This window comes from Peromyscus leucopus, chromosome 12 (assembly GCF_004664715.2).
Source record: "Peromyscus leucopus breed LL Stock chromosome 12, UCI_PerLeu_2.1, whole genome shotgun sequence".
In the NCBI taxonomy this organism is placed as follows: Eukaryota; Metazoa; Chordata; class Mammalia; order Rodentia; family Cricetidae; genus Peromyscus; species Peromyscus leucopus.
Genome location: NC_051073.1, coordinates 32,537,075 through 32,562,004, shown reverse-complemented (window position 1 = coordinate 32,562,004; position 24,930 = coordinate 32,537,075). Strand labels below are relative to the sequence as shown.

Here is a 24,930-nt window from a genome sequence, read left to right as displayed (position 1 = left end):
ATTAGCAGAATGAGCCTCTATCAAGAGAATGTGGTGCAGACATAACCAGGCAGAGATGTGCATGGCCTGAGCCTCATTTCATAAGAAGTAGAGAAGGTAAAGGATATTACTGTGTTGACAAACTGTCTGCAAGCTGTCTTGGGCTAAGACACCTGTTCACCGGCAAATAACTTCAGCAATCTATCTAGTGAATCATGAGAATCTCACCCCAGTTCTTCACTGGGATTTAAGATCAAATGAAGAAATTAGGAAACAGATTTGATGGATCTTAACACATTCGAGAAAGCAATCCCAAGTATTAACAATAGGAAAACTCATCACTGGGGACCATCCATCAGGTGACATTTTTAAATCTTCTTCAGGTCTCACAGATTAGGAGAGGAACCCAGCCTAAATTCATATAATTCAGTAGAAGTAATTAGGATTAACTTCTGAAATGGTCCTATCGTGAGTCCATCCAACTTTTGTTGAGATATTTTAAATGAAGATCCAGATAAACACTACAAAGCACATTTCTAAAATTATTAAAATGTCTAATATAAAATGTTGAAATGTATATGTAGGATCAGTACATTTACATATGATTTAAATGAAAGGTGAATAACAGGGCAAGACTTGTTAGTTATATTAGAACCTATGTTTTTTTTTTTTAAAGAAAATCAAGATTAACCCATAAAAAAATCAAGTAATAAACATGTGAAGAAGCCATCCTTTATAAACAGTAAATTTATAAAGCAAAGAGCATATAGGTAGTCAGAGGTTTTATACTGACACCTCTTGTGTAAGGTAAAATATTACTGTTTATAGTGACATGACTGATTGCATAACTAGATGCAAGGTTGGGGGTTTAGATAGATGCATACACTGCAATTTCATAAATGCTTTTTTTAAAAAAATCAGATTTAACTACAAAATAACAAGGAAACTGCTGATTCAGGACAAGAGTTATGTATTCAAATCTCCTGGGATGCTCAGTTTTCAGAAATCATAACCTGATGTATTTGGGCACTGAAATTGGGAACATATTTTCTATAGTGAATAACCTCCCTGTGGAGCTGAGACACTATCCTATAATCAATCATTATTTCCCAATATCAGGTACACACTAGTCTCTTGTCAGATAGAGCCATATTTTTTTTATGAAGTAAGTTTTAAATTAGTTCACATTTTTGCCTTTGCAAAATATGCTAACCTGACTTCCAAAGCTAATTTCAAAATTGCCTGTAAAACCTGATGGAACTATTCAACAGCATCCCAGTGATTAATGCTGACACCTAGTGGCTGTTATTGATCTGCACACACAAATACCTCCTAAGTTCTACTGTTCAATTTAATCGACAATTGAGTATCTTGAGCCAGAAGATAGGAAATGGATAAGAATCTCGGTCTTTACCGTTTGCTTACAAACAGAGGCATGTGTGTATCATCAATACCATGTGATTAATTCCATGCGTGAGGAAGAGGGTAAATGAGAAGATGCCTTCAGTCAGAATACAAATAAACCTCTCTGGAGAAGAGGATGGAGACAAAGTAAAGAAAAAGGACCACATTCTGCTACAAAGAAAGTGCACGGAGGAAAGCAATATGAGAGATATAAACTGATGGAAGCATTGATGTATGAGATAACAAAACAGACCAAGGGGAAGGACCCTTGATTCATACTAAGCAGATTCCTGAATGCCAAATAGCACACGTGTTTGTTTCTTTCTATTTTTAGTACTCTAGTTCTATTTATTGTTTTCTAATATTATCACTTAATACGAAATATAATTAAAATCATATATTATACCTTGTGTTTATAAAATAACCATAGATTTTTTAAATAAAAGTTATCTCCAAATAATAAAAATAGTAGAGACTATTAGTTAAAATTATTAGTGAGTAATAATATAAACTTTAACATATGGCCAGATAGTTAGGTATGAATGTAAACAGTCATAATGAAAGATATAACTCAATCACTTCACAACAAGGAGTCGTACACCTAATCACCTTTACTGACAAGGTGCTGTAGTTTCTATATTGTTATTATTAGTTTTTTAGTTAACATTACTGTTGTTTATTGCTATTTCTTCTCAAGCTTGTGTTTATATGTGTAAAACTGATAGCTGTGACTCTAGGCAAGATACTTTTACCTCCTTAAGCATGGTCTATTGGTGGAATCTTTTTCCTTTCTCGTCCAGAGGTCTGACCTTGCTATCCACATGACCTCAGTGCTCTTATTAGGCCCCCTTATAGTCCATGGATTTTTGTTGTCAAAAGCATTTTTTTTTGTGGACACCTCCAATTAATAGCTAGGTAATGAACCATTCACCAACATCTGGTGAAAGCAATGATGGCATATTTAAGGCTCAGGGGTTAAAAACTGACTTGCAAAGGTCAACTATTATATTCTGCTTGGTTTTTCTTCATAATTCTTCCTTGGTTTTCGTTGCTGGCCTCTAAAAATTGGGATATCTGACACAAAAGAAATCTAGATTTCAGGTTCTATTGAACAAGCGAAGATTTGAATTAAAAACCATCACCATCATCATCATCATCATCATCATCACCATAACCTTCATCATCTTCATAACCATCATCATCATCAGGAGACTAGCCACCCTCTTTGTCCTCTATTCAGTCCTGTCTCCAGCACACCCTCGGAGCTTTTTAGAGTTATCCCTGAATCTGGCAGCTAGTCATTAACCTTCATTGTTTAGGGATTAATTCTTTGTTTTCTGGCATGAATGTTGAATATCACAATAATGTGGTATATTTTCTGTGTTATCAGAAATGTGACAAAGAGTACACACTTGACCAAAGTTTGCTAACTTGTGTGAGGTGGTTCCAAGATCTCTGTAACGCATACTTTGATAGATGATATTTGCAATTGTTTGTTTGTTGTTTCCAGATTGACCAGTTATCTATTCCTTCACAGGACTCAGAGTAAAGTGATAAGTTTTGTATCACTTATCAAATCAAACTAAAGCAGAAGTAAACTGTGGACTTTGTGGTTTTGGTCTGGACTCTGAATCAATTTAAAGTGTTGACAGCTTTCTCTGAGTCCTTTAGATCAATATAGTTAGCAAATACATGCACTAAATTGTGTCCTGCAATTTCAGCTGTCATGAATTTGCAGGATTCTATTTCACCATTCTCCCAAAGAGACTTCTGAATTCCAATTTGGTAATATTCGGTGGTAAACAGTCAAGGATGAGGTTTGTTTTTGCTGTCATCTATGGTTGCACCTGTCGGCATGCGAAAAGGACACTTTCTGTTGTTGCCAGAGGTCCCTTGGTTTGTATTTGGTGTCGTTCTTTTTGACATCTGAGGCCTCACTATAGCTGGAAGATTTTCTGTGTCTCACAGCTGCTTGGTCCAAAGTAAACACAGAGAGGCTTATATTAATGACCAACTATTTGGCTTATGGTTCAGGCTTATGATTAACTAGCTCTTACAACTTAATTCAACCCATTTCTATTAACCTATGTTTTGCTACGTGGCTTTGTGGCGTTACCTGTGTTCCATTACATCTTACTCCTCACCCCAAACCCAGGTTGCAGTGTCTCTTCTGACTGTGCCCTTCTTCTCCTTGTCTCTCTGCTTGGATTCCCTACCCAATTCTAGCTTGCCATAGCCCATAGCAGCTTCTGTATTAACCAATGGTAGCAACACATATTCACAGCATACAGAAAGACCATCCCACAGCACTTTCCATTTTCTGTCTAATCAAAAAGGAAGGTTTTCATTTTAATATAGTAAAATTGCATATAACAAACAGTTATCAAGCAAGACTTATAGTTATAATATCTAGTCTATTTGTATTTAGCAAAATTAAAGAAAATATTCTATCATCTGTCCTATTTTTGTGAGTCTAAAGTTTCATATCTAATTTACATTTAACCATGATTAAGGAAAACTATAATTATAACTAGCTAGTCTTCAACTCCATCAAAGAACCCAGAAGGATAGAATAATATCTGAGTAAACAGGAAGTGCATTGTAAGCAATTTCCAAAATTCTAAAAAAGGCAGAGACAGCTGGCTGCCTGGACAGTCAATCAATGTTCCTCTGCAACGTCGGCGCATCTATCTTCAGCCATAGGCCTAGAATCTCTGGCATACTTTCCAGGGAAGCAGGAAATTTGAAGGATCGTTTTGTCTATTTTGGCAAAGTTTGTCAGTTGCTTTTCTCTGTGCCCTGTATAATGTCTGGCAGTTTCTTCGGTAAAGCAGGAAACTGGAAGAACCTTGTTTTGCAAAGTTCAGTGGTCATCTTCCTATGGGTCCTGCATGTCCAGATTGTACAACATACTGTCAAGCAGTCCAGGCAAGAGCAGTGTCTTGCCCAAATGGCTAGCCTTTTCCACATTGTAAGCAAACTCCATAATGATTTTATTCAACGCCCATCATCTGCTCTGAAGTGATTGGTGCTGCCAGGAGCAGATGTGTCTCACTGTCCAAAAAAGTCTAAGTTCTCCAAACATTTTAAATGCCATATTCTTTGTAGGTCTTTGAAGTGTTTGAAGATTACCTACCTAATTGAAATATATCTTTGTATACTTATAAAACTTAATTAACATGACTATAAATTTGATTATCATAGATGACTATTATTAATTTGTAATTCTTAATTATATATTACAATTTTAAATGAATTGCATAACCATAATATCTTAAACAAGAGTAGAAATATACATACAGTATAACAAAATTGACCTTAAATTTGTATCAATAAACCAAAATCCATACCAGTATGAAGTATTTTGAGATTCACAGCTGTTTTTCTGGTCAAAGTAGATTCAATAATCTACTCTTTTCCTCATCATTTCTGTATCACATCACCCTTACTCCTCCTTTCTCTTCCAAGCCTATGTACATTTTTACACATACTGTAAACTGTTGAGAGTTTATTTTTTCATCTGAATCTGTCCTATTGTATATCTGTAATTCTTTTCTGACCAGGAGAGTTTTTAAATTGTTAAGCTGCATGGCCAGGACCCAAGCTGAAGCTTTGGCTGATGACTCGCCCTGCTTGGGTTTTCAACATGGCAGAGGCACATTTACTGCCAGCTCTGGGAGCCATGCTCACTGCCAACTCTTGGAAGCAGTGGGTCTTGATAGAAGCAGTGCCTCTATCCAGAAGCGTGTAGCCCAGAAACTTTTTTTTTGTCTGTACTAGTCAAAGGTAAATCCACCATGCAGTGTGCTGCACCGCTTAGAGACACCTCTGTATACCACTGTGGGAATCCGCTACGCTGTGCTCGAGCTCGAATGCCCTAGTGTCTCTGTACTGCGGCTGTATGAGAGACATGAACTAGGAAGCTGCTCCTGGCCCTGTTTCTGTGCATTCAGAATCTTTTTTTTAACGTTTTTCAGGTCTATGTGAATCAATGCCCGACGGTGGATGCCAAATGTAGCCAGAAGTTTTCCTGTGTTCTGCAGATGCTCAGTCCAAAGTAAACACACAGAGGCTTATATTAATTACAAACTGTTTGGTCTATGGCTCAGGCTTATCATTAATTAGCTCTTACAACTTAATTCAACCCATCTCTATTAATCTATGTCTTGCCACATGACTTCATTCCATTAAATCTTCCTCCCCACGAGGCTTGCAGCATCTCTTCTGACTCTGCTTTTTTTCTCCTTGTCTCTCTGCTTGAATTCCCCACCGGTTTTATTCTCCTTGCCACAGGCCATAGCAACTTCTTTACTAACCAATGGTAGCAACACAGGTACAGAAAGACCATCCCATAGCAATGAATGAGGTTTGTTTTGCTGTCATCTATGGTTGTATCTGTCTGCATGTGAAGAGGACAATTTCTATTGTTGCCAGAGGGCCCTTTGTTTATATTTTATGCAGGTCTTTTTGACACCTGAGGCCTTGCAGTGCTAATTACCATCATATACAGAGCTGAAGTGTTTCTATTTCTCAAAACACCAGAACTTTCTGCTTGGCCTCAGGTCAACTGTAAGGCTGGTTCTTGAGGCTTAATCAGGAGAGTAGTGGAGGCCAGGCAGCTGTAGTTGGCCCTAAGGTTGTCAGCACAGTCTCTCACCCTGATTCTGTAAAATGTAACATTTTTCTCTTTTTTTCTTTTATTTGCTGCCGCTATCTTTGAGAACCATTTCATCATAATGTTTAGCAATGTATTTATGATATTTAGGGATTCTTATTCAAGTTTCCCAAATCATAGCTTTATTTTCTAATTTGAATGAACAACAAATACACATTTTTGCACTTGATTGATGTTGTAGAATATTATTTTAAGATGTATTACATTTGTTTATGCTGTGGAACATTTGTTTTAATGATACAAAGATGTGTTGCATTCTTTTTTGTTGCATTTGTTTAACTCTGTGAAGTGTTGCTTGTGGCTGCCTAAAACACCTGATTGATCTAATAAAGAGCTGAATGGTCAATAGCTAGGCAGGAGAAAGAAACAGGTGGGGCTGGCAGGCAGAGAGAATAAATAGAAGAAGAAAAGGAGATCAAGGAATAAGAAAAAGGAGACGAGGAGGACATCAGGGGCCAGCTATCCAGCTAAACAGTAAACCACAGAGGAAGAAGTAAGGAAAGGTATATAGAAAGACAAAAGCCCAAAGGGAAAAGTAGATGGGATAATTTGAATTAAGAAAAGCTGGCTAGAAACCAGTCAGTCTAAGGCTAGGCAATCATAAGAAAGAGTAAGTCTCCATGTGATTTACTTGGGAGCTGGGTGGTGGGCCTCCCAAAGAGTAAGAGTAGGAAAAAAAGCAACTACAGATGGGAGTCTTTTTGGTCACCTCCTATGGAACTACAGTTTGTCTTCCTTTACCAATTGTTTCTGAAGTCCAGAGCCTTGTCTAAGGTACATGAGGATTCTACTACTGAGCTTTGTTCTTAGCCCCCAAAATATACCATTTGGGCATTTAGGAGGATGAAGCCAGAGATTCGTAAGTTGGAGGCCGAACTGGTTGACATTTGTAGACCTTGTCTATCTCTAGAAAAGAAAAGAAAAAGATATCTACTTGAAGATTTACAGGAGATGTACAAAACCATGGATTACATGGAAGAAGGAAGCAATGGAATAATGGATAGAGAGGCCAGAATAGAGTAAGATACTTTCAGAACAATATTTCTTTTCCAATTTCATGGATAAACAGTTTTGTAGTGTTAGCATCTTTAGAGATGGCCACAGGCTTATTTCTTCCAAAGTGTTTTACAATATTTCAAAAGTACTATTTTTCATAGCAATGTTTTCTTCCTTTTCATTTACAAAAGAAATGAAATTAAATATGTTTTCTAGCAAAGCTAATTTTGTTAGATTTTGACCTGTGTTTGTTTTGCATTTTCATGAAAAGTAGGATATTATAGTTAAGAGGTCATCTTTGCATTCACTAATAATGAACAGCATCCTGCCACTCCCTGGCCCTTAACCATGATGTTTGTATGTTTGTCTTATGATACCATACTTTATAAACCTCCAGAATTATGCAGTTCATCAATGGAAACAGCTTAGCTAATGTACACATGATTACATAACCCCAAATTGAAATTTTAATTACCATATGGAAATTCATATATGATGTTTACCTGCACTGTAAAGTCTTTCATGAGTTTTTATAAAGAAATTTTTAAAAAATCTCCTTTTCATTAGTCCCATTTTTCAAAATAAGAACTGATGGAATTTTGCATTTTTCTCACAACCTGCTCTATTTATGCTGTTTATAAATGAATATATTGGTGCTGGAGAGTTGGAAAATGATTAAAAGCATTCACTGTTCCAACAGAAGATCTGAGCTCAGTTTTCAGCATCCATATTGGGAGACTTACCACTCACCATGACCTGTAACTCCAGCTCCAAAGATTCAACCTCTTCTGTCCTTCACAGGCACTACACTCATGTGCACATGCTCACACACAGATGCCTACACATAATTAAAAATAAAATGACATAGTAAAAAAATAAGTTATATATCAACATGTATATTTACATTTCCATGTATGCATATGTCCATGTGCATATTTTTTCTACATGTACAATGTGTAAAATGCTTTCACTTAAAAGTATCTCACTACATGTTTCTTACAATGATGAAAAGTATCTTGTTAGATATTTTTTAGCTTTGCCCAATCTTTGCTGTTATAAACCATACTGAAATGATGCCCAGATATATGTGTACATACAGCTATGTGAGTCTGTATATGGGCTTACATATAAGCACTCATATTTTTATATGTGTGCATATAAGAATTCATATGCATTTATATGTGTGGTAGATAACTATAAATGGAATTGTTGGACCATATGACAGTTTATTTTTCTTTCCTATATTTTCTAATTGTACTAATAGATCTGTGTAATGTTACATTTTCATCTCTCAAGTCCTGTTTTCACTCCTTAAAATTGAACAAAGCCTCTTCACTGACTTGATCCCCATACTGACTTGTGCTGACTCCCCTCTTGTTTGAAAAGAATTTTTAACATTGTGTCATGCTTTGGTGGTTCCTGTAGCATTTACCTTGGCATAAAAGCTGTATATAAAAATCCAATCTTTGTGTCTTCTCATCTTCTATTATTGTTAATGTGGAATTGTCAATGAAGGCCATGCCTAATCTTAATCTATTGTCCTAGTTTTCATGCTTACACTTTATTTTAACTCTATTATTATTATTTATTCAAGAATAAATTCTCATCTATACAGATAATGTACAACAGGTTCAATTTTTTCTTCTTTCATTTGCCCCTACAGAGACCTCAATGTTGCAGTAGCCCATGTCCATGCCTGGGCAACTGTGTAGTCGAAAGTAATTTTTAAAATGAGAGTTATAATTAAACACTTCTCTTTACTGGCCATGGCATTGATTGTACTGGGCTTCTGGCCACGTTACCTCCATGACCTTGGTTTTTGGCAGTCCTAGGAAGGTAATTTCTGTTGAGCATAAATTTAATGTTTTTTTTTTTTCAGTGATCTTGAAAATCCTGACTTATTACTCCCTGAAATCAAGCTTACTATCCTGCTAAAGAAAAAAAGAAATCTGTGTGTAAATCTGGATAAGGTGTATCTAAACATGTATTATATTGTGACAACCTCTTCTCTTTTATTTTATTACTACATCAAGGTGATTTTCCAGAGCCTTTTTTTACCATCTATTTTACATGTTTTGAACAAACTTACAAAAAAAAATCTCTCCCAGATCTACCTTGATACATTTTCTTCCAAATGTGTGAGTAACATGGACTCCCTTTTCACATGCCAACATTTTAATGGTCTGAGTTGTTATTGGTTATTACATTATTGGTTATTACTATTTTTGTGTATGTGTACAGGAATGTGTGAGGAAGCCAGGAGAGAATGTGGGGTACTGAAGATTCCTGCTACAGTACCGTATTCTGTGATGTTTGCTTTACACCTTGGAGGCAGGATCTGTCACTGAGTCAGGAGTTAGGCTGAAGTCCACCAGGCCTTCTATCTCTACCCTGCCTCCAATACTGGCTTTACAGGTGTGCAAGATTTTTATGTCCATTCTTGGGATTTGAACTCAGATCCTGATGTTCTTGGCTGCTGAGCAGTCTATCCAGCCCCCAAGCTGTGAGTTATTATTATTATTATTATTATGATGATGATGATGATGATGATGATGATGCATGGGCCATTCTACTAAAAGCTAATAGGTGGAAGCACATTCATCTTTGGCAAGAATACCTGTAATGCTCTTTAAGGCTTTTGGTAATATGGATACGTACGTTGCCACCTACACCAATGTCATTTGCAACCCACAGCTCTCAGTAACCAGCAACACAAAATATTTCAGCCCCATATTCTCACTGAGAGAGTCATGATTTATTTGGTAATATTATGATCCATTAAGCTGAGAATCCTATTATCCAAGTACTTTTTTTTAAAAAAAAATTGCATATCAATAGGCATCTTTTCAACCATAGACCAAAATTATTCACTTGTATTATACTAGTGATGACTTCCAAAATGATATTGAAATAATGTATGAAATGTTAGTCATATGAGAAATCATTTTTGTATCATCTACTACAAAGCTTTTCTTTCTCTCTGTCCCAAGGTATGTTGCTTCACGTTGCTAAATAACCAATTTCTAGGGGCAAAATTACCCCTACATTTTCTCTTTAATGTTCAAATGCTCACATGCTCACATCTGATAATTCTATAATGATATATGTGGAATAGGTTCAATTCTGCCTTAAAAACTGGGGGAAATGAGTCTTTTGTAAAGAACCAAGATGCTTCTTTTAATCACACAATGAAGAGAAAATCATACTATTGTGCTCTGTCACCTTTGGCTACTAGAAAACTCACGATCTAAATTTATGTTCAATTGCTGCTATTTCTTATCCTTCCCGGATGTGTAATCTATGGTCTCTATGCTTGAATTAACTTCTAGTTCTAGAAACTGACTTTCTGTGCAGTCTGTACAGTTCACTTTAAGCCACTTCAACCCTTCTGTGACTTTGATCATCAGGAGAATGGATATAAATATTTCCTCTTTGATGCACTAGCTATATTTGTTTTTAATTGCATATTTTACAGGTCTTATAATAACAGATTCTTTTAGCTATAAAGACATATTGCTTAGGGTTTTTACTGCTGTGAGGGGACATTATGACCACAGCAACTCTTATAAAAAAAATTAATTGGGAAGGCTCGCTTATAGTTTCAGAGGTTCAGTCCATTATCATCATGACAGGAAGCATGGCAGCATGCAAGCAGATGTGGTACTGGAGTAGCTGAGTATCCTACATCTTGCAGGCAACAGGAAGTCAACTGACTGTCACATTGAATGAAGCTTGAGAAAAGACCCCAAAGTCGGCCCCCACAGTGACAAACTTCCTCCAAGAAAACCACACCTACTCTAAGAAGTCCATACCTCCTAATACTGACACTCCCTTTGGGGGCCTTTTTCTTTCAAACCACCACCACCATACGTACACACACACACACACACACACACACACACACACACACACATACACATACACACACACCACATACACACTAGTATAAAAGTCTGGATAGTGAGAACATACCTGGAATTAAAATTATCCATTATTCTTGCTGTGGACTGTTTGGGTACAAGAAACATCAGCTCACTGAAATGCACGGAACCCGGGCAGCACAGGTGTGGCCTTTCATAAGATCCACTGCAGAAAGGGCAGAGGATGTTAATTTGCCAACTTCACTTCCTGTCTCTGTAAATTTGCTCTGGCTTCTTCCATATACAATAAATGTGTGTCATAGAAAAATGGCTAACCCATCCTTCAGTTGACCTTGAAGATTTAACTTCCTCGGTGATATGACTAGCTTAGCGTGGGTGTCTACTGACGAACACACGCAAGACTCAAGTCTTCCACAGCAGCTGTGGGAAATGGGTAGATTTCAAAGCAGAGGATGTGGAGCGGGCAAGGGTCGATGACGTCAGCGTTCTAAAAACAACGACAGTCACCTTTACCTCATCATCACCTCACCGTATATGTCATCGTTTACATTTTTGTAAACTTACTTTACTCTGTTCCTTGGCTCATTTTATAAATGGATATGGCATATATGATCTCGAACTTTTAATCTCTACTTAACTGACATGTCTACAGTTTCTTATTAAATATTTTTTTCAAAACACACTGTTTTAGACACAATTATTTACCTGTTTGTTTGTTTATCTATTTATTTACTTAATTTTTTGGAAACGTGATGTGTGGATTGGACAGATGGCCAAGCCATTCAAGAGAACTTGGTGCTCTTGCAAAAGATCAAATTTTGAGTCCCATCCTCCACATGGCTGTTCCCAGCCTCCGGTAACTCTACTCCAGGAGAATGCAATGTCTCTTTTGGCCCTTATGGGTACTGCATACAATAGACAAAACTAGGCAAAACATTTACACATAAAAAACAAATAAATCTCAAAACAAAAAAGAAAGGGCCTTTGTGATTGTCAGTGCTGATAATTTGCATTGAGATAATGAAATTGGGTGAGTCCTCCTCTATGTGTGCCGGTGAGGGGGTTCTAGAGTCAATTAGACCTTGAGGGCTCGAATGACTTAATCTATTAATGGATTCAAACTTGAATAGATTTACTAAGGTTGGGGCACTATGGAATGTGCACCATAGTTGGAGGAAGGACGACCTTGGGGACTTCCTGTTGCCACTTTGCTCTGCTTTCTGGCTTGGTTTTCAGTTGCTCTGACTCACCATGTCCTGCAACCATGATTGACTGACACCTTGGAAACCTTAAAAAAAACAAATCTTTCCCCTTTAAACTGTATGTATCAAGTATTTAGCTCCTAGTGACAAGAAATGCTTTAATAACATGGTTTTATTAAACATGTTTTGTTTACTGATTATCTCCAGATTAATGGCCTGGGTTCTTAAGATTTGTTCACTACAATATCAGCTTCATCTAATTACCACTAAGTTACCATGGGTAAAAAAAAATAGAAAAAAGAACTGCAACCATTTTTCACCATCTATATTTTTATTATTTCTTACAGTTCTTCAACTATGTACATTAATCATGTTATAAAAGGCTGGTAATTTACTTCTTTTTTTTTTTTTTTTTTTTTTTTTTTTGGTTTTTCGAGACAGGGTTTCTCGTGTAGTTTTGAGCCTTTCTGGAACTCATTTTGTAGACCAGGCTGGCCACGAACTCACAGAGATCTGCCTGGCTCTGCCTCCCAAGTGCCGCGCCGCCGCCGCCACCGCCACCACCGCCACCACTCAGTAAGGCTGGTATTTTACTAATGCTTAGCCCAATAAAGTAAATATAAAGTTACCGGTTATTCCATTTCTTGTTTGCATTATAGTTAAGAGTATTAAGTTAAGGTAATTTAAGTGAATGTCTCCATAAATCTAAGGTATAAGCATAACACACTTGTAAAACATAATTTTTCTTAAAATCCTAACTTCTTTACAAATCATGCTAATAAAAATTCTCAGACTAAACTTTCAATGACATCACTCAAATTAATGAAAAAAATTCAATGATTTTTAAAATATTACTGTCATATGTGAGAGTATGCTAATTTTCATTTTGCATTAGAAGCAAAACAGAAAGAAATTAAAATCTCACTACCATTTTCATCTCCCCGAGAACACTGTGTCCGGAGTTAGTTCACAGCCCTAAATAGGTTCCCTTTTTAAGGTCCTCTCTCTGTCCATGTCTGAAGCTCCTAGCCAACTGCTTGCATCTTTTCTGGAGAATGCTGGACCACTTTGGTTTCAAATACTGTTTTCTAAACTCATCCACAGAAAGAGCATTGCAATGATAATTGCTTTAAGGTGGTCTGGAACCTAGGACACGTTGTTCCTATTGCTGCACAAGGAAGTGTTACAAATACAGTGGCTAAAGATGATACACAGTTGCTAGCCTGTAGTTCTGTAGGTCAAAAGTCCTGATAAATTCTAAGACTTCAGCTAAAATCCAGTGTTCATTGGAATGGCTGTGTTTTCATCTGGATGCTTAGGGAAGGATCCACTGCAGAGTCTGCAGTGAGTCCCTCCCTATGTTAATGGCAGTTGGCAGTGGATTAGGTTATGAATTGTGGAAGTCTGTCTCACAAGCAGTCTAGATATAGTTTGTATATAAAACACCTAATCAACCATCAAGGTCACTCACCACATAGTCCATTAGATTCTAATGGTTTATAATTACAATTTTATAAATAATTAAATTACATAAATATTAACAGAATAATTTCTATTTATGAGCTATTTTTCCCTCGGACAGCTTTTCAAATGTCTGTCGAATATTTCATTTCTTTGATAAATATATATTCAAAGAACATAACTAGTAAGACAAATTCTCTTGTAGATATTTTGGTTTTCCAAATCATTTTAACTATACCCACTATAGTAATTTTATATATTTTTATGATATAAACTTGACACTTAATTTGAAGATATTAAGCCACCACACTGGGTAAACTGAAAACCAATCTAGGAACACAAAATCCAAATTATTTTTCAAGGTAGTAGTTATTTTCAATGTAGTTAGAAGCTTCTTAATTCTTGTATGTTTATCCTCAAAAACACATGCAAGGGTTTCTAACTATGATGGATTTTATATCAATAAGTTAAAATAGGTTTCTGTTTCTGAACAACTCATGTATGATTCATGTAAGTTCTATTATGAGACTTGAAAACATCAAGTTTCCTCAAGGTTAATAAAATAATAACATTATTTTAGAGATGGTAACTTTAGGAAAATGTAAGGCCTAGCATCATGGGGAAAAATAAAGAATTAAAAATGTTTATCTATCTATCTATCTATCTATCTATCTATCATCTATCTATCTTGTAGCAAGAATCTTAAAAGTTCTTATTAATAAAAACAGACCCAGAGCCAGGTATTGGGGTGAATGCTGGACGATCAGAGAAGCAGAACAAGCCACAGCTAACCTCACCTCGCCAATTGCTCAGCTGATCTTGTTTCCTCAGACTGAAAGCCTCTGAGTTCTCATCCAAATGGATCTCAGCTGAGTTGCTTCTAGATGTCTAAAAGTTTAACCAGCTCTAGTTCCCGGTCCTCATGCCTTATATACCTTTCTGCTTTCTGCCATCACTTCCTGGGATTAAAGTCACTATGCCTGGCTGTTTCCAGTGTGGCTTTAAACTCACAAGACCTGGATGTATCTCTGCCTCCCAAGTGGTAGGATTAAAGGCGTGTGTGCCACCATTTTCTGGCCTCTATATCTAATGGCTGTTCTGTCCTCTGACCCCAGATAAGTTTATTAGGGTGCACAATATTTTGGGGAACACAATATCATCACTCTATCTATCTATCTATCTATCTATCTATCTATCTATCTATCTATCTATTATTTTCTGTGTATGGATATTTTTTCTGCATGCATGCCTGTGTACCACTAGAGTGCCTGGTGTCCACAGAGGCCAGAAGAGGGTATTGGATCCCCTGGGACTGAAGGGATGTGAGCCACCCTGTGGGTGCTGGGGATTGAACCAAGCTCTTCTGGTAGAGCAACCAGTGCTCTTAACCATTGAGCCTTCTCTCTAACTCTAAAAATGGGAACTATATAAATATATACATATATATAATATATATGTGTGTGTTTGACTAGAAAACAGTGTCCAGAAAAAAATAGAAAAGCGGGGCTGGAGAGGTGGTCCTGGGGTTAAGAGCACAGGTCGCTCTTCCAGAAGACTGATGTCGGATTTTCAGTATTCTTCTGATCTCCTTGAGAACCTGCACACATTTAGCACACACACTCACTACTAATTAATTAATTAATTATTGTAGTATGTCTAAAAAGAAATAGATACAAAAGTATGTCAGCATTAGTGAAACACCAACCATTATTCATCAATGGGTAAGATTTACAATTTTTCAGTAGATACTTTCCAGACCATTGACTAGCTATATGAAATATTTAAGGAGTAGAACTATACACCTATCACATATCTTGAATCCAGAATAAATTTTAACTCAATGGATTCCTTTATTTATTCAACATATATAGGCACTTATTATGTGTTACCACTATAATATAGGCACTTGGGACACAGCAGTAATGATTTAGGGCTAAAGCTACAAGAATAACACAAGATGTTGCTATATACTATGGGTGGAAAAAACTTTCTATGGCTTAAACAAGCAAACAGAAAACTGTGAAAGTAATAGTAATCACTAAAGAGAAAAGAAAAACTCGACACTGGGCAAAGTGGTCTGTGCTAATGAGGAAACGGCTTAGGAATTTCAGAGTAGACCTAGCTACGTAATAAGCCCCACTCAACTCCACAAAAGGGAGGGATGAAGGGAGGAGAAACTGAGAAGGAAGAGAGGAGGAAGGGGAAAAGGACAAGGGAAGGAAGAAGGGAAAGGAGTATGTAGTTGTACAGTATTTAAAATTTGCTGGGCTGGAGAGATGGCTCAGAGGTTAAGAGCACTGACTGCTCTTCCAGAGGTCCTGAGTTCAATTCCCAGCACCCATATGGTGGCTCACAACCATCTGTAATGAGATCTGGCATCCTCTTCTGTGTACATAATAAATAAATAAATCTTTAAAAAAAATTTGCTATGGTGACAAACCACAGTGGTGTCGATAATAACATGGTTTCAAAGAATCAAGCATGTATGCAAAAGGAACAACTATTTTGTAACTGGATCTACAGGACTAACAAAAATATTCACCAAAACAGATTGAAGATCAATTTCATGCACTTACATTAGTGTTAATTTTTAAAGTGAAGTCATCCCTTTTGCACTCGAAATGATATTTTAAATCTTCATTGTATCAGTCACTGCTCTAAAAACTGCTACAACCTAAACAGCTTAAGAAGGCACACATTTATCACCTTACTGCTCTAGAGGCTCCGAGGCTGATCCTTAGATGGATGGTGTTTGGTTAGGTTAGCTGCAGGCTGGCTTCCCAGGGTGCAGTTAGCAAGTAAGCAGGGTTCCGTTTTTTTCTGGAGCCGCGGGGACAGGATCTGTTCTTTTACTTTTTTCTCCTTTTCTTGTCTAGAGCCTGCCCACATTTCTTGGCCAGGGATGCTCTGGCAGCACCTGCACCAGTCCAAGCACATCCTCTTTCCTGGCGTTTCTTCTTCTGTGCTTTCCTTTAGAAAGAGGCTGATGATTACACTAGACCCATGTACGAAATACGAGATCATATCTAGTCTAAAGATACATAACTCAATGAAATGCAACAGCAGATTTTCAATGTATGTACAATCTGAAGTTCTAAAGAGTAAACATAGGTATCTGGGAAGACTTCACTTCTGTCTATCATACTCATAACACAGAACTGACCAAGTTGAAAGGAAGAGGAAGAAACTGATGCAATTTCAAACAATTCTATTCCCACTGCTTTCAAAATAAAATCTCATATACATTTTTAACTCAATAACCACCTCCAAGTGGTGAATCACACATGTATGCTCTAGCAGAAACTATTAAAATGGCATATAAACAGAATATAAGTAAAAAGTTTAGCCCAACTGTTGTAGAATATTATTTTAAGATGTGTTACATTTGTTTATGCTGTGGAACATTTATTTAATGATGCAAAAATGTGTTGCAATCTTTTATGTTGCATTTGTTTAACCTGTGAAGGTGTTACTGTGACTGTCTAAAACACCTGATGGTCTAATAAGGCGCTGAGTGGCTAATATAGGCAGGAGAAAGGACAGGTGGGGCTGACAGGCATAGAGAACATATAGAAGGAGAGAAAAGGAGAAAGAAGGAGCAGGAGAGCTATACAGCCAACCATAGAGTAAAGTAAGATATATAGAATTAAGAAAAAGTAAAAAGCCCAGAGGCAAAAGGTTATAATTTAAGTTAGAAATTTAAGCCAGAAATAAGCCAAGCTAAGGCCAGTCATTCATAAGTGAGAATAAGGCTCTGTGGGTATTTACTTGAAAGCTGGGTGGTGGGCCCCCCAAAAGAGCTCCAAAGAGTAAAGAGTAAAAGCATCCAACACTGTATTATCACAAACTTGAGAAAAACGAACAGTTGTCAATTAGTATTCAATAGATTATTGTGACTATGTGACAAGTTTTTATATTGTAAAATTTAAATTTTATATTGTATTTTATATCAGGGAGAAACGACTATAATTGGGGTATTTGGGGGGTGTATGAGGAAACCTAATGCAGGGGAAACTTCCTGGAATCTATGGAGGTAATCCTAATGAGGACTCCTAATAATGGGAGATACAGAGTCTCAACTGGCCATCTCTTGTAGCCATGCAAGGCTTCTTGTGGTAGGATTAGGGTACATTCCATTGAGTTGTTGGCCAAAGGGGATGCCATGGAAGTCTCCAACCCACCCAGGTTGTTGCTAAGACAAAAAGGTTGTCCTCCACAAACTGACAACGGGCCCCATTGCCTAGGACAACACTCACACAACTCAATAAACATGGAGAAATCGAGCTGGTTTTTACATGGAGCCTCTTTAGTGAGGGAAGGTACTCTCAGACTACTGGTAGAGAAATGTAAACAGCACCATAGCTACAAAACCTTTAACCTACATTCTGTACCATTTGCAAAATACACTAGGGTACCAGTAGCATAGAACTTTCAGAACTAGTCAACCAATGTCTGATTTGATCTAAGACCCACTCCATGAGATGTAATACACACCTGACTCTGCTTGGATAACTAAGAACCAGAGACTAGATGGCCCAGAGATCTAGGATAAACCAAATACTATTGGCCTGAAATCAATCAATAAAATGATTCCTAATGATATTCTGTTATACTCACAGATCAGTGCCTTATCCAGTCACCACCAGAGAGGCTTCCTCCAGGAGCAGATGAGAACAGATGTAGAGACCCACAGCCAGTCATCATGCAGAGAGACTCCAAATTGGCTCCATCAAATCCCTCCCACCAGAGCTCAGGGAATCCTGTGGAAGAGGAGGTGGTATAAGAGCCAAAAATGATGGAGGACACCAGGAGATCAAGGCCCTCTGAATCAACTAAGCAAGACACATGTGAGCTCACATGGACCAAAGCAGCAAGCACAGGGTCTACACAGATCTGTACCAGGTTCTCTGCTTATATATTATAGCTGTTAGTTTAGTGTTTTCGTGGGACTTCTGACTGTGAGGGTGCGTGAGTCTCTAACTCTGTTGCCTGTTTGTCTGTATTACATGAGACTTACAAGAAATGACCTATTATATTTAGCCTGTATTTGCAAATCAAGCAAGATTAAGGTCTCTTATTAAGAGTGTTTGCCAAGGAATTCTTCAGACATGATCTTCAATATTAACTGATGCAGAAAGCGTGGTGGAGAGGCTGTTCATCAGCAAGCATTTCCCACTGGCCACCAGTGGCCTTAGGGGATATCACTTTCACTTATACGAGGTTTATTCAGAAGCAGCCAAATGGCAGTCACAGACGTGAAAGAAGACCTTCCAGGCCCTACCCTTGGAGCTGAAACAGCAGTGGCCAGAACAAAGCAGAGATGACACATAAAAGATGCTAAACAGCCCCTCCCCATTCCCTGTGTTCTCACACTGCTCTTCTACCCATTCACTGCTGCTCTCTGTGCATGTCAGGCATAACTGCCAGGAGGTCTCTGCAGCAGCTGTCACTTATGCATAAATGACATTTCCCTGAGTTTGTCACCTTTATTTAGTCTTGACTTAGACCTGTCTTCCCTAAGATGCAGGTATGGATGGATCACTGTCCAAAGTCACAGCATCATCTCCCCACCTGCTCACTCCCTTCTGACACATTCCTCTACATTTTAACTCTCCAAGAATCCGACCAAAACTCCTGTTTTTCTTCTTTTCTTTAACAATTGTTATCTTTAAATAAACTGTGATAGTAACTGTGGGTGGTGTTATTCCTGTGCTGGGTAGTCCTTTGTTCCATACAAAGCAGGCTGAGCAAGCCATGAGGAGCAAGGCAGTAAGCAGCATCCTCCATGGCCTCTGCATCAGCTCCTGCCTCTAGGTTCTTTCCCTGTTTGAGTTTGTAAGCCAAATAAACCCTTTCATGCCCCACTTGCTTTTGGTTGTAGTATCTTGTCACAGAAATAATAATCCTAACTAGGACAAAAGTGATTTTTCAAATTGCCAATGGCCAAAAGTATACACTAAAGAAGAATGATTTTTTTTAGATTTATTTTTATTTTTAATTATGAGTGTAAGTGTGTGCCTGTGTGGCAGTCTCTGAAGATAAGTGAAGTACTTGGGGAAGCCACAGTGAGTATCAGATCTTCTGAACTTGGAATTAAAGGTAGGTGTGAATCAACCACTGTGTGTGCTAGGAACGAAACTTGGAACCATCTCTCCAATCCCTAAATAACATATTCTTATAGACTAAGGGAATAAAAACCTAATTTGGGGGTATGAATTATACTTCACATTTTTTAATTCTAAATTTGTTAAGTTCAAATATTGGTATGTAATGCCATAATAGGAATTTGTGGCCAGTGTGCATTTAAGAAGTATTATTACATAACATTATAAACATGGCTAATGATGTGTCCTTAAACTATTTTAATTCGTATGGCAGTCATCATCTTTATTCCACCTTAACATCACAAGTAAATTTTTAGGGGGCATTAAAGCAAAGGAAGATCTTCATGTTAGAACTGATGAAATATGATCTTTTATTTGTCAGGGAAAAATAAGCATCAGAAGAAAAACAGAATGAAAGCTTTTTGAATGACAAAGTAAAAGCCTGTCTTTGTTGGGATGATCAGGGACATAATTTTTGGAGAAGGACTTCTGGGAACTAAGATGAACTCTGATAAATTTGAAATCTGAGCCCATCTACCAGTGTCACATATAGTTAAGGAAAATATCAAGAACAAACTAGTATTCAAAGCAGTGTGCATCTAGCATGGTCAGGCTTTAGAGATAGTGTGTACATCACACACAACCAGAAGATGCTGAGGGTTGGTGGGAGATACCATGGAAGGAATTGTTTTTCTCAAGATTCGGATGTCAAAACTCTAATATTCAATGCAACTGTATTTGGAGATGGTGCCTTAAATGAATACTTACATTTAAATAAGAAATTAATAGTATGAACCTCATTCTAAGAGGATTAACATCCTTACAGAGAGAGGAGAAGGAACAGGTCTTTGTGACTGTACAAAATAAAAGACTTGGGCCATTGCAGTGAGAAAGTGTCTGTCTGGAAGCCAGACCAGAGGGCTCAGTTTGATTGTGTAAGACAAGCTGAAACCATTCTGTTCAGGGTTTAAATAACAGTTAATCTTGTGTTTGTTAAAACCATTAATTCAGTAAATAGAAGCTGCTTTCCAATCATAATAGAATTATACATAATATTAAAGTCAATAAGTACTTTTCACATTGTCTATTAACTAAGGAAAGTGAATATTGACTTGTGTTCTCTGACAGTTGGGCTCTTTCCCAATTTAGTTTTATGAGATTTTTTTAAATAAACTTTTTACTGTAATGGGAGACAGGACTTGCTATTGCATCTGGAGAAATGCTAGGAAGAGAAATGGATGGTAAGACTGCTGCAAAAACACGGTACTGGGGGACATAAAAAATTCCCAGAATTGTTGTCATATTGGGTTTTAAATGCAAATTTTATGAAGAGCCAGCTGAATGTTGCAGGAATCAGTGGAGAAAACAGATGGTAAGAGCTATTTCCTCGGCATTACTATACATTTCCTATAAAGATACTACAGCCTGGCTAGAGTGGGTAATGAGCTAGGCAGAGCACTGGAAGAACCAAGGCTGGTGGCCACTTCTCAAGTCTGAGGAGCTAATGTGAAGGAAATGACAGCCTTGAGTAGATCGTCCTAAGGTAAGACCTATTCCCCAAGGCACTAGTGAACTATTTGGGAAACCACACTCATCTTAAAAGAACATTAGCTATGTAGTGTCTTAATGGTATATAGATGATAAAGCTCTCTAATAGGTTTATGGAACATGACAAATTATTTTGAGAGTTACTTTCTACTTAGAAATAGAAGTGTATATATATATATTATATGCATATATTATATATAATGTATTATCTATTGTTATGATCAGCTTCCTGATTAGCCCACACACTAACTCTGCATTATATTTAATAGAAAAAAAGAGTTATCTGAGCACAATGGCAGGCATAAGGAGATAAAGCGGTGGCATTAAATAAATATATAAGCATTCAAATCACTCCAGTAGTTTCAAATATCTTTTGTTTTTCTAGTGATTTCAAGTATATCATTATTAATATGAGATCTTTCTTTTTTTCTTTTGATGAAAATAGATTTTTTTCATACAATATATTCTGATTATAGTTTCCTCTCCTGCAACCCCATTGAGATTCTCTCATATCTCCTCCTTTTGAATCTACATCCTTCTGTCTGTCTTAGAAAAAAATAGGCATCTAAAAAATAAAAATAAAATACAATAAAACTGGAATAGGACAAAACAAACAAAGAGAAGAAAAAGAGCAAAAGAAAACATGTGAAAAACACATATAGACTCAGAGATATACATTTGCACATACACAGGAATCCCATAAGAACGCAAGTTCAGAAGCCATTTATGCAAAGGAGCTGTATGATTAAAAAAATACTGTCAAAACATCATGAGATAAAGAACTCCCAAAGATTCCATTGAGTTCATTTTGTGTTGGCTGTCCACTGCTGGGTGATGATACTAAGACTGGGCTGATCTTAAGAGTGGTTTGTATCTCAGTGAGACTCTGTTGGAGAGAACTAGGTTTTCATTTGCAACATAGATTTCTAAGTTTTCTTGAAGAAATTTTCTGTCATTTCAACGCATCAAAAAGGAACTGCTAGTAATTTTTTATTCATAGCATATTTAATTGGTTAATGCTGTGGAATAATCTTTTTGTATGCTGTGAAGAGGTGTCTTTGCCAAGGCACCTTCTGATTGGTTTAATAAAGAGCTAAATGGTGAATAGTTAGGCAGGAAGAGGTTAGGTGGGACTTCTGGGCAGAGAGAGAAGGAGAGGAAATGAATCATGGTGCAGGAAAGACTGCAGAGGACATGGAGAGGAAACAGGAGGTACAAGATGGAAGAGAGGTAAAAAGCCACAGGCCAAAACACAGATTAATATAAATGGGCTAATTTAAGTTATAAGAGCTAGTGGGGCAAGCCTAAGCTGTAGGCTGAGCTTCCGTAGTTAATAATAAATCTGCATGTCATTTTTTTTTATGAGCTGGCAGCCCACAGGGAAGTCTAAAAACAGGTCAAGATAAATAGAAGATACTAATAATTTCTTTGGGGAAATAATTTGAAGATATCTGAGCAAATATGAGTTATGTTTTCAACAGACGAATATCAAGGCAGCATTTCCAAACAAACATGAAAATAAACTTCAGTCTATAGAGGAGTAATTAGAAAGAAAAGAACATAATGCAAAACCTTATTAGGGCAGAGAGATGGTCAGCAGTTAAGAGCACTGACTGTTCTTTCAGGAGACCTGAGTTCGATTCCCAGTGCCCACATAGTGGCTCACAATTGTCTGTAGCTCCTATTCTAGGCTGATGCCCTCATCTGGTCTCTGTAGGCACCAGGCATGCACATGGTACACATACATGCAGGCAAAACACCATATAAATAAAATAGAAATGAAAATAAAAAAGAACATATTTGATTATATATAGCCCCTTACTAAATTTTATCTTATGCTAAAACCAATAACATTATTACATATTCCTACTAAGTAATGAAGAAATATTAAATTGCAAAATAAAATAAATTGGGCAATAAAGAATAGTAATTTGAGACCCTAATAAATTAGTGTGTGATTTTTATATATTTTAGAGTGTCTTCTCACATGCTATTTCATTATAAGTTACAAGTGATTCTCTCATTTAGGACATATAGTAAGACATTATCAATAAAATACTAGGTGTTTGTCATCTACTTCAAGAATGTTTAAACTTTCTACTAATGGGAATGAAGTCTTAGAACTGAAATAAGAAAAAAATTCAATAGATTATTATTTTTTTTTTGCCAATTTGAGAACCACTTAAAACAATTCCCATTGATTTAATGGCATCGCTAATAATTAAGTTGAAATAAACGTCGCTAACTTATCATTAGTCCCAAATTATACTTTAAAAATGCTTTAAAAAATAGATTATTCCAAGCCTGAGCTGATGAAGGTCAGTGGTGGCTTCCCGCCATACCTCACGGGCTGGGGTTTGTGGGAGGTCACAATCAACCAAGAGCCACTCAGCAGAAGACAAAGATGGCTCGTCCCAGACATCTTAGTATGGGGGTGGCAGGGATACCATCAATCAGGAGCAGTCTGGCACCATCGTGCAAATGCCACCCATGGTTTCTAAGCCTGGGCATGTGAGAGAAGAAAAGCAACAACTCTATGCGATGCCTTGCGGCTGGAGCAGGCAGGACTCAACCAAAGTGCCACCTGTGACTCAACCAGGAACCCTGGTGCCTGGTGGTTGGGCACCATTATGGTGAGTAAGTACAGGGTGGGGAAATGGAAGAGAGAGAGAGGCAGAATGGTTTACAGGCTAGGAAGAGACGTGGATCTGAAGAGGTGAGGATAGTGAGGAACAGGTTAATGTGAATGGCCTGCTAGCCATCCGAGTCCAAGGTAATGTCTAGGCCTGGGCGATTGCCAAGGGCCTTTGGTCTGAGGTCCTGAAGCAGCCAAGGGGGTCTGTGTTGATGTCTGTGCCTCCTGTTGCCACTGAGGGTCATGCAAAGGCCTGGAATATGGGCTGCCACCTGGGGCTATATTGATATCTTATGGCCACGTTGCTGTGGGAGCCGCGCTGATCTGAGTAGCCTGTGATGCTACCTGGGGTTAAGAAGACATTTGGGTTTGGGATGCTGCCAAGGGCTGTTTCTGGGCCCACTGCCCTACCACAGCTCCGGTCTGTGTTGATTCCCTGGCCCATGTTGCCACCAAAGGACACACAGATGCCCAGGGTTTAGGCTGCAACCTGTGTTGGTGTCCCAGGGGTGTGCCACTACTGAGAAGAAGCTGATTTGAGTAGTCAACAATGTCACCTGGGGACGCGATGTTGTCCAGGCCAGGGCTGATGCCAAGGACCATGTCTAGGTCTATGGTCCTGCTGTAGCTGGGGTCTGTGATGATGTCCGTGGCCTGTGTTAGCACAGGGATCATTGGAACTATGCTGTGCTGAGCCAGCCCCGCCCTTCACTGGCCCTGGGATAGCTGGCCCCGCCCCTTGCTGGATACTGCAGCAGGAGACCTGCCCTCCTGCCCCCAACTCAGGAAAGATGGCTCCATCCCCCACCACAGAGAGCACCTTACCTGACTCTTTGGTTGGGGGTGCAGGTGAGCCTGCTGCAAGCTGCAGGAAAATGTAATGGAATTCAGCTACCATCACAAAAGCTACTACTTGGAAAAGTCAAGGACTTTTCCAAAGGTCAAGTCAAGGCTTAAGAAGTCTTGATGATATTTTAGCTTTTGTATATATATTAGCCAACAACTATAACGATTTTCTTTATGCTATGTGTGGTTCCAAGAACTC

The 24,930-nt window shown here is 37.8% G+C and overlaps 1 pseudogene; it reads right to left on the bottom strand.

Moving 5' to 3' along the window:
• Positions 1-2,955: 2,955 nt before the first annotated feature.
• Positions 2,956-5,887, bottom strand: LOC114709052 (annotated as a pseudogene).
• Between the last annotated feature and the right edge of the window lie 19,043 nt (positions 5,888-24,930).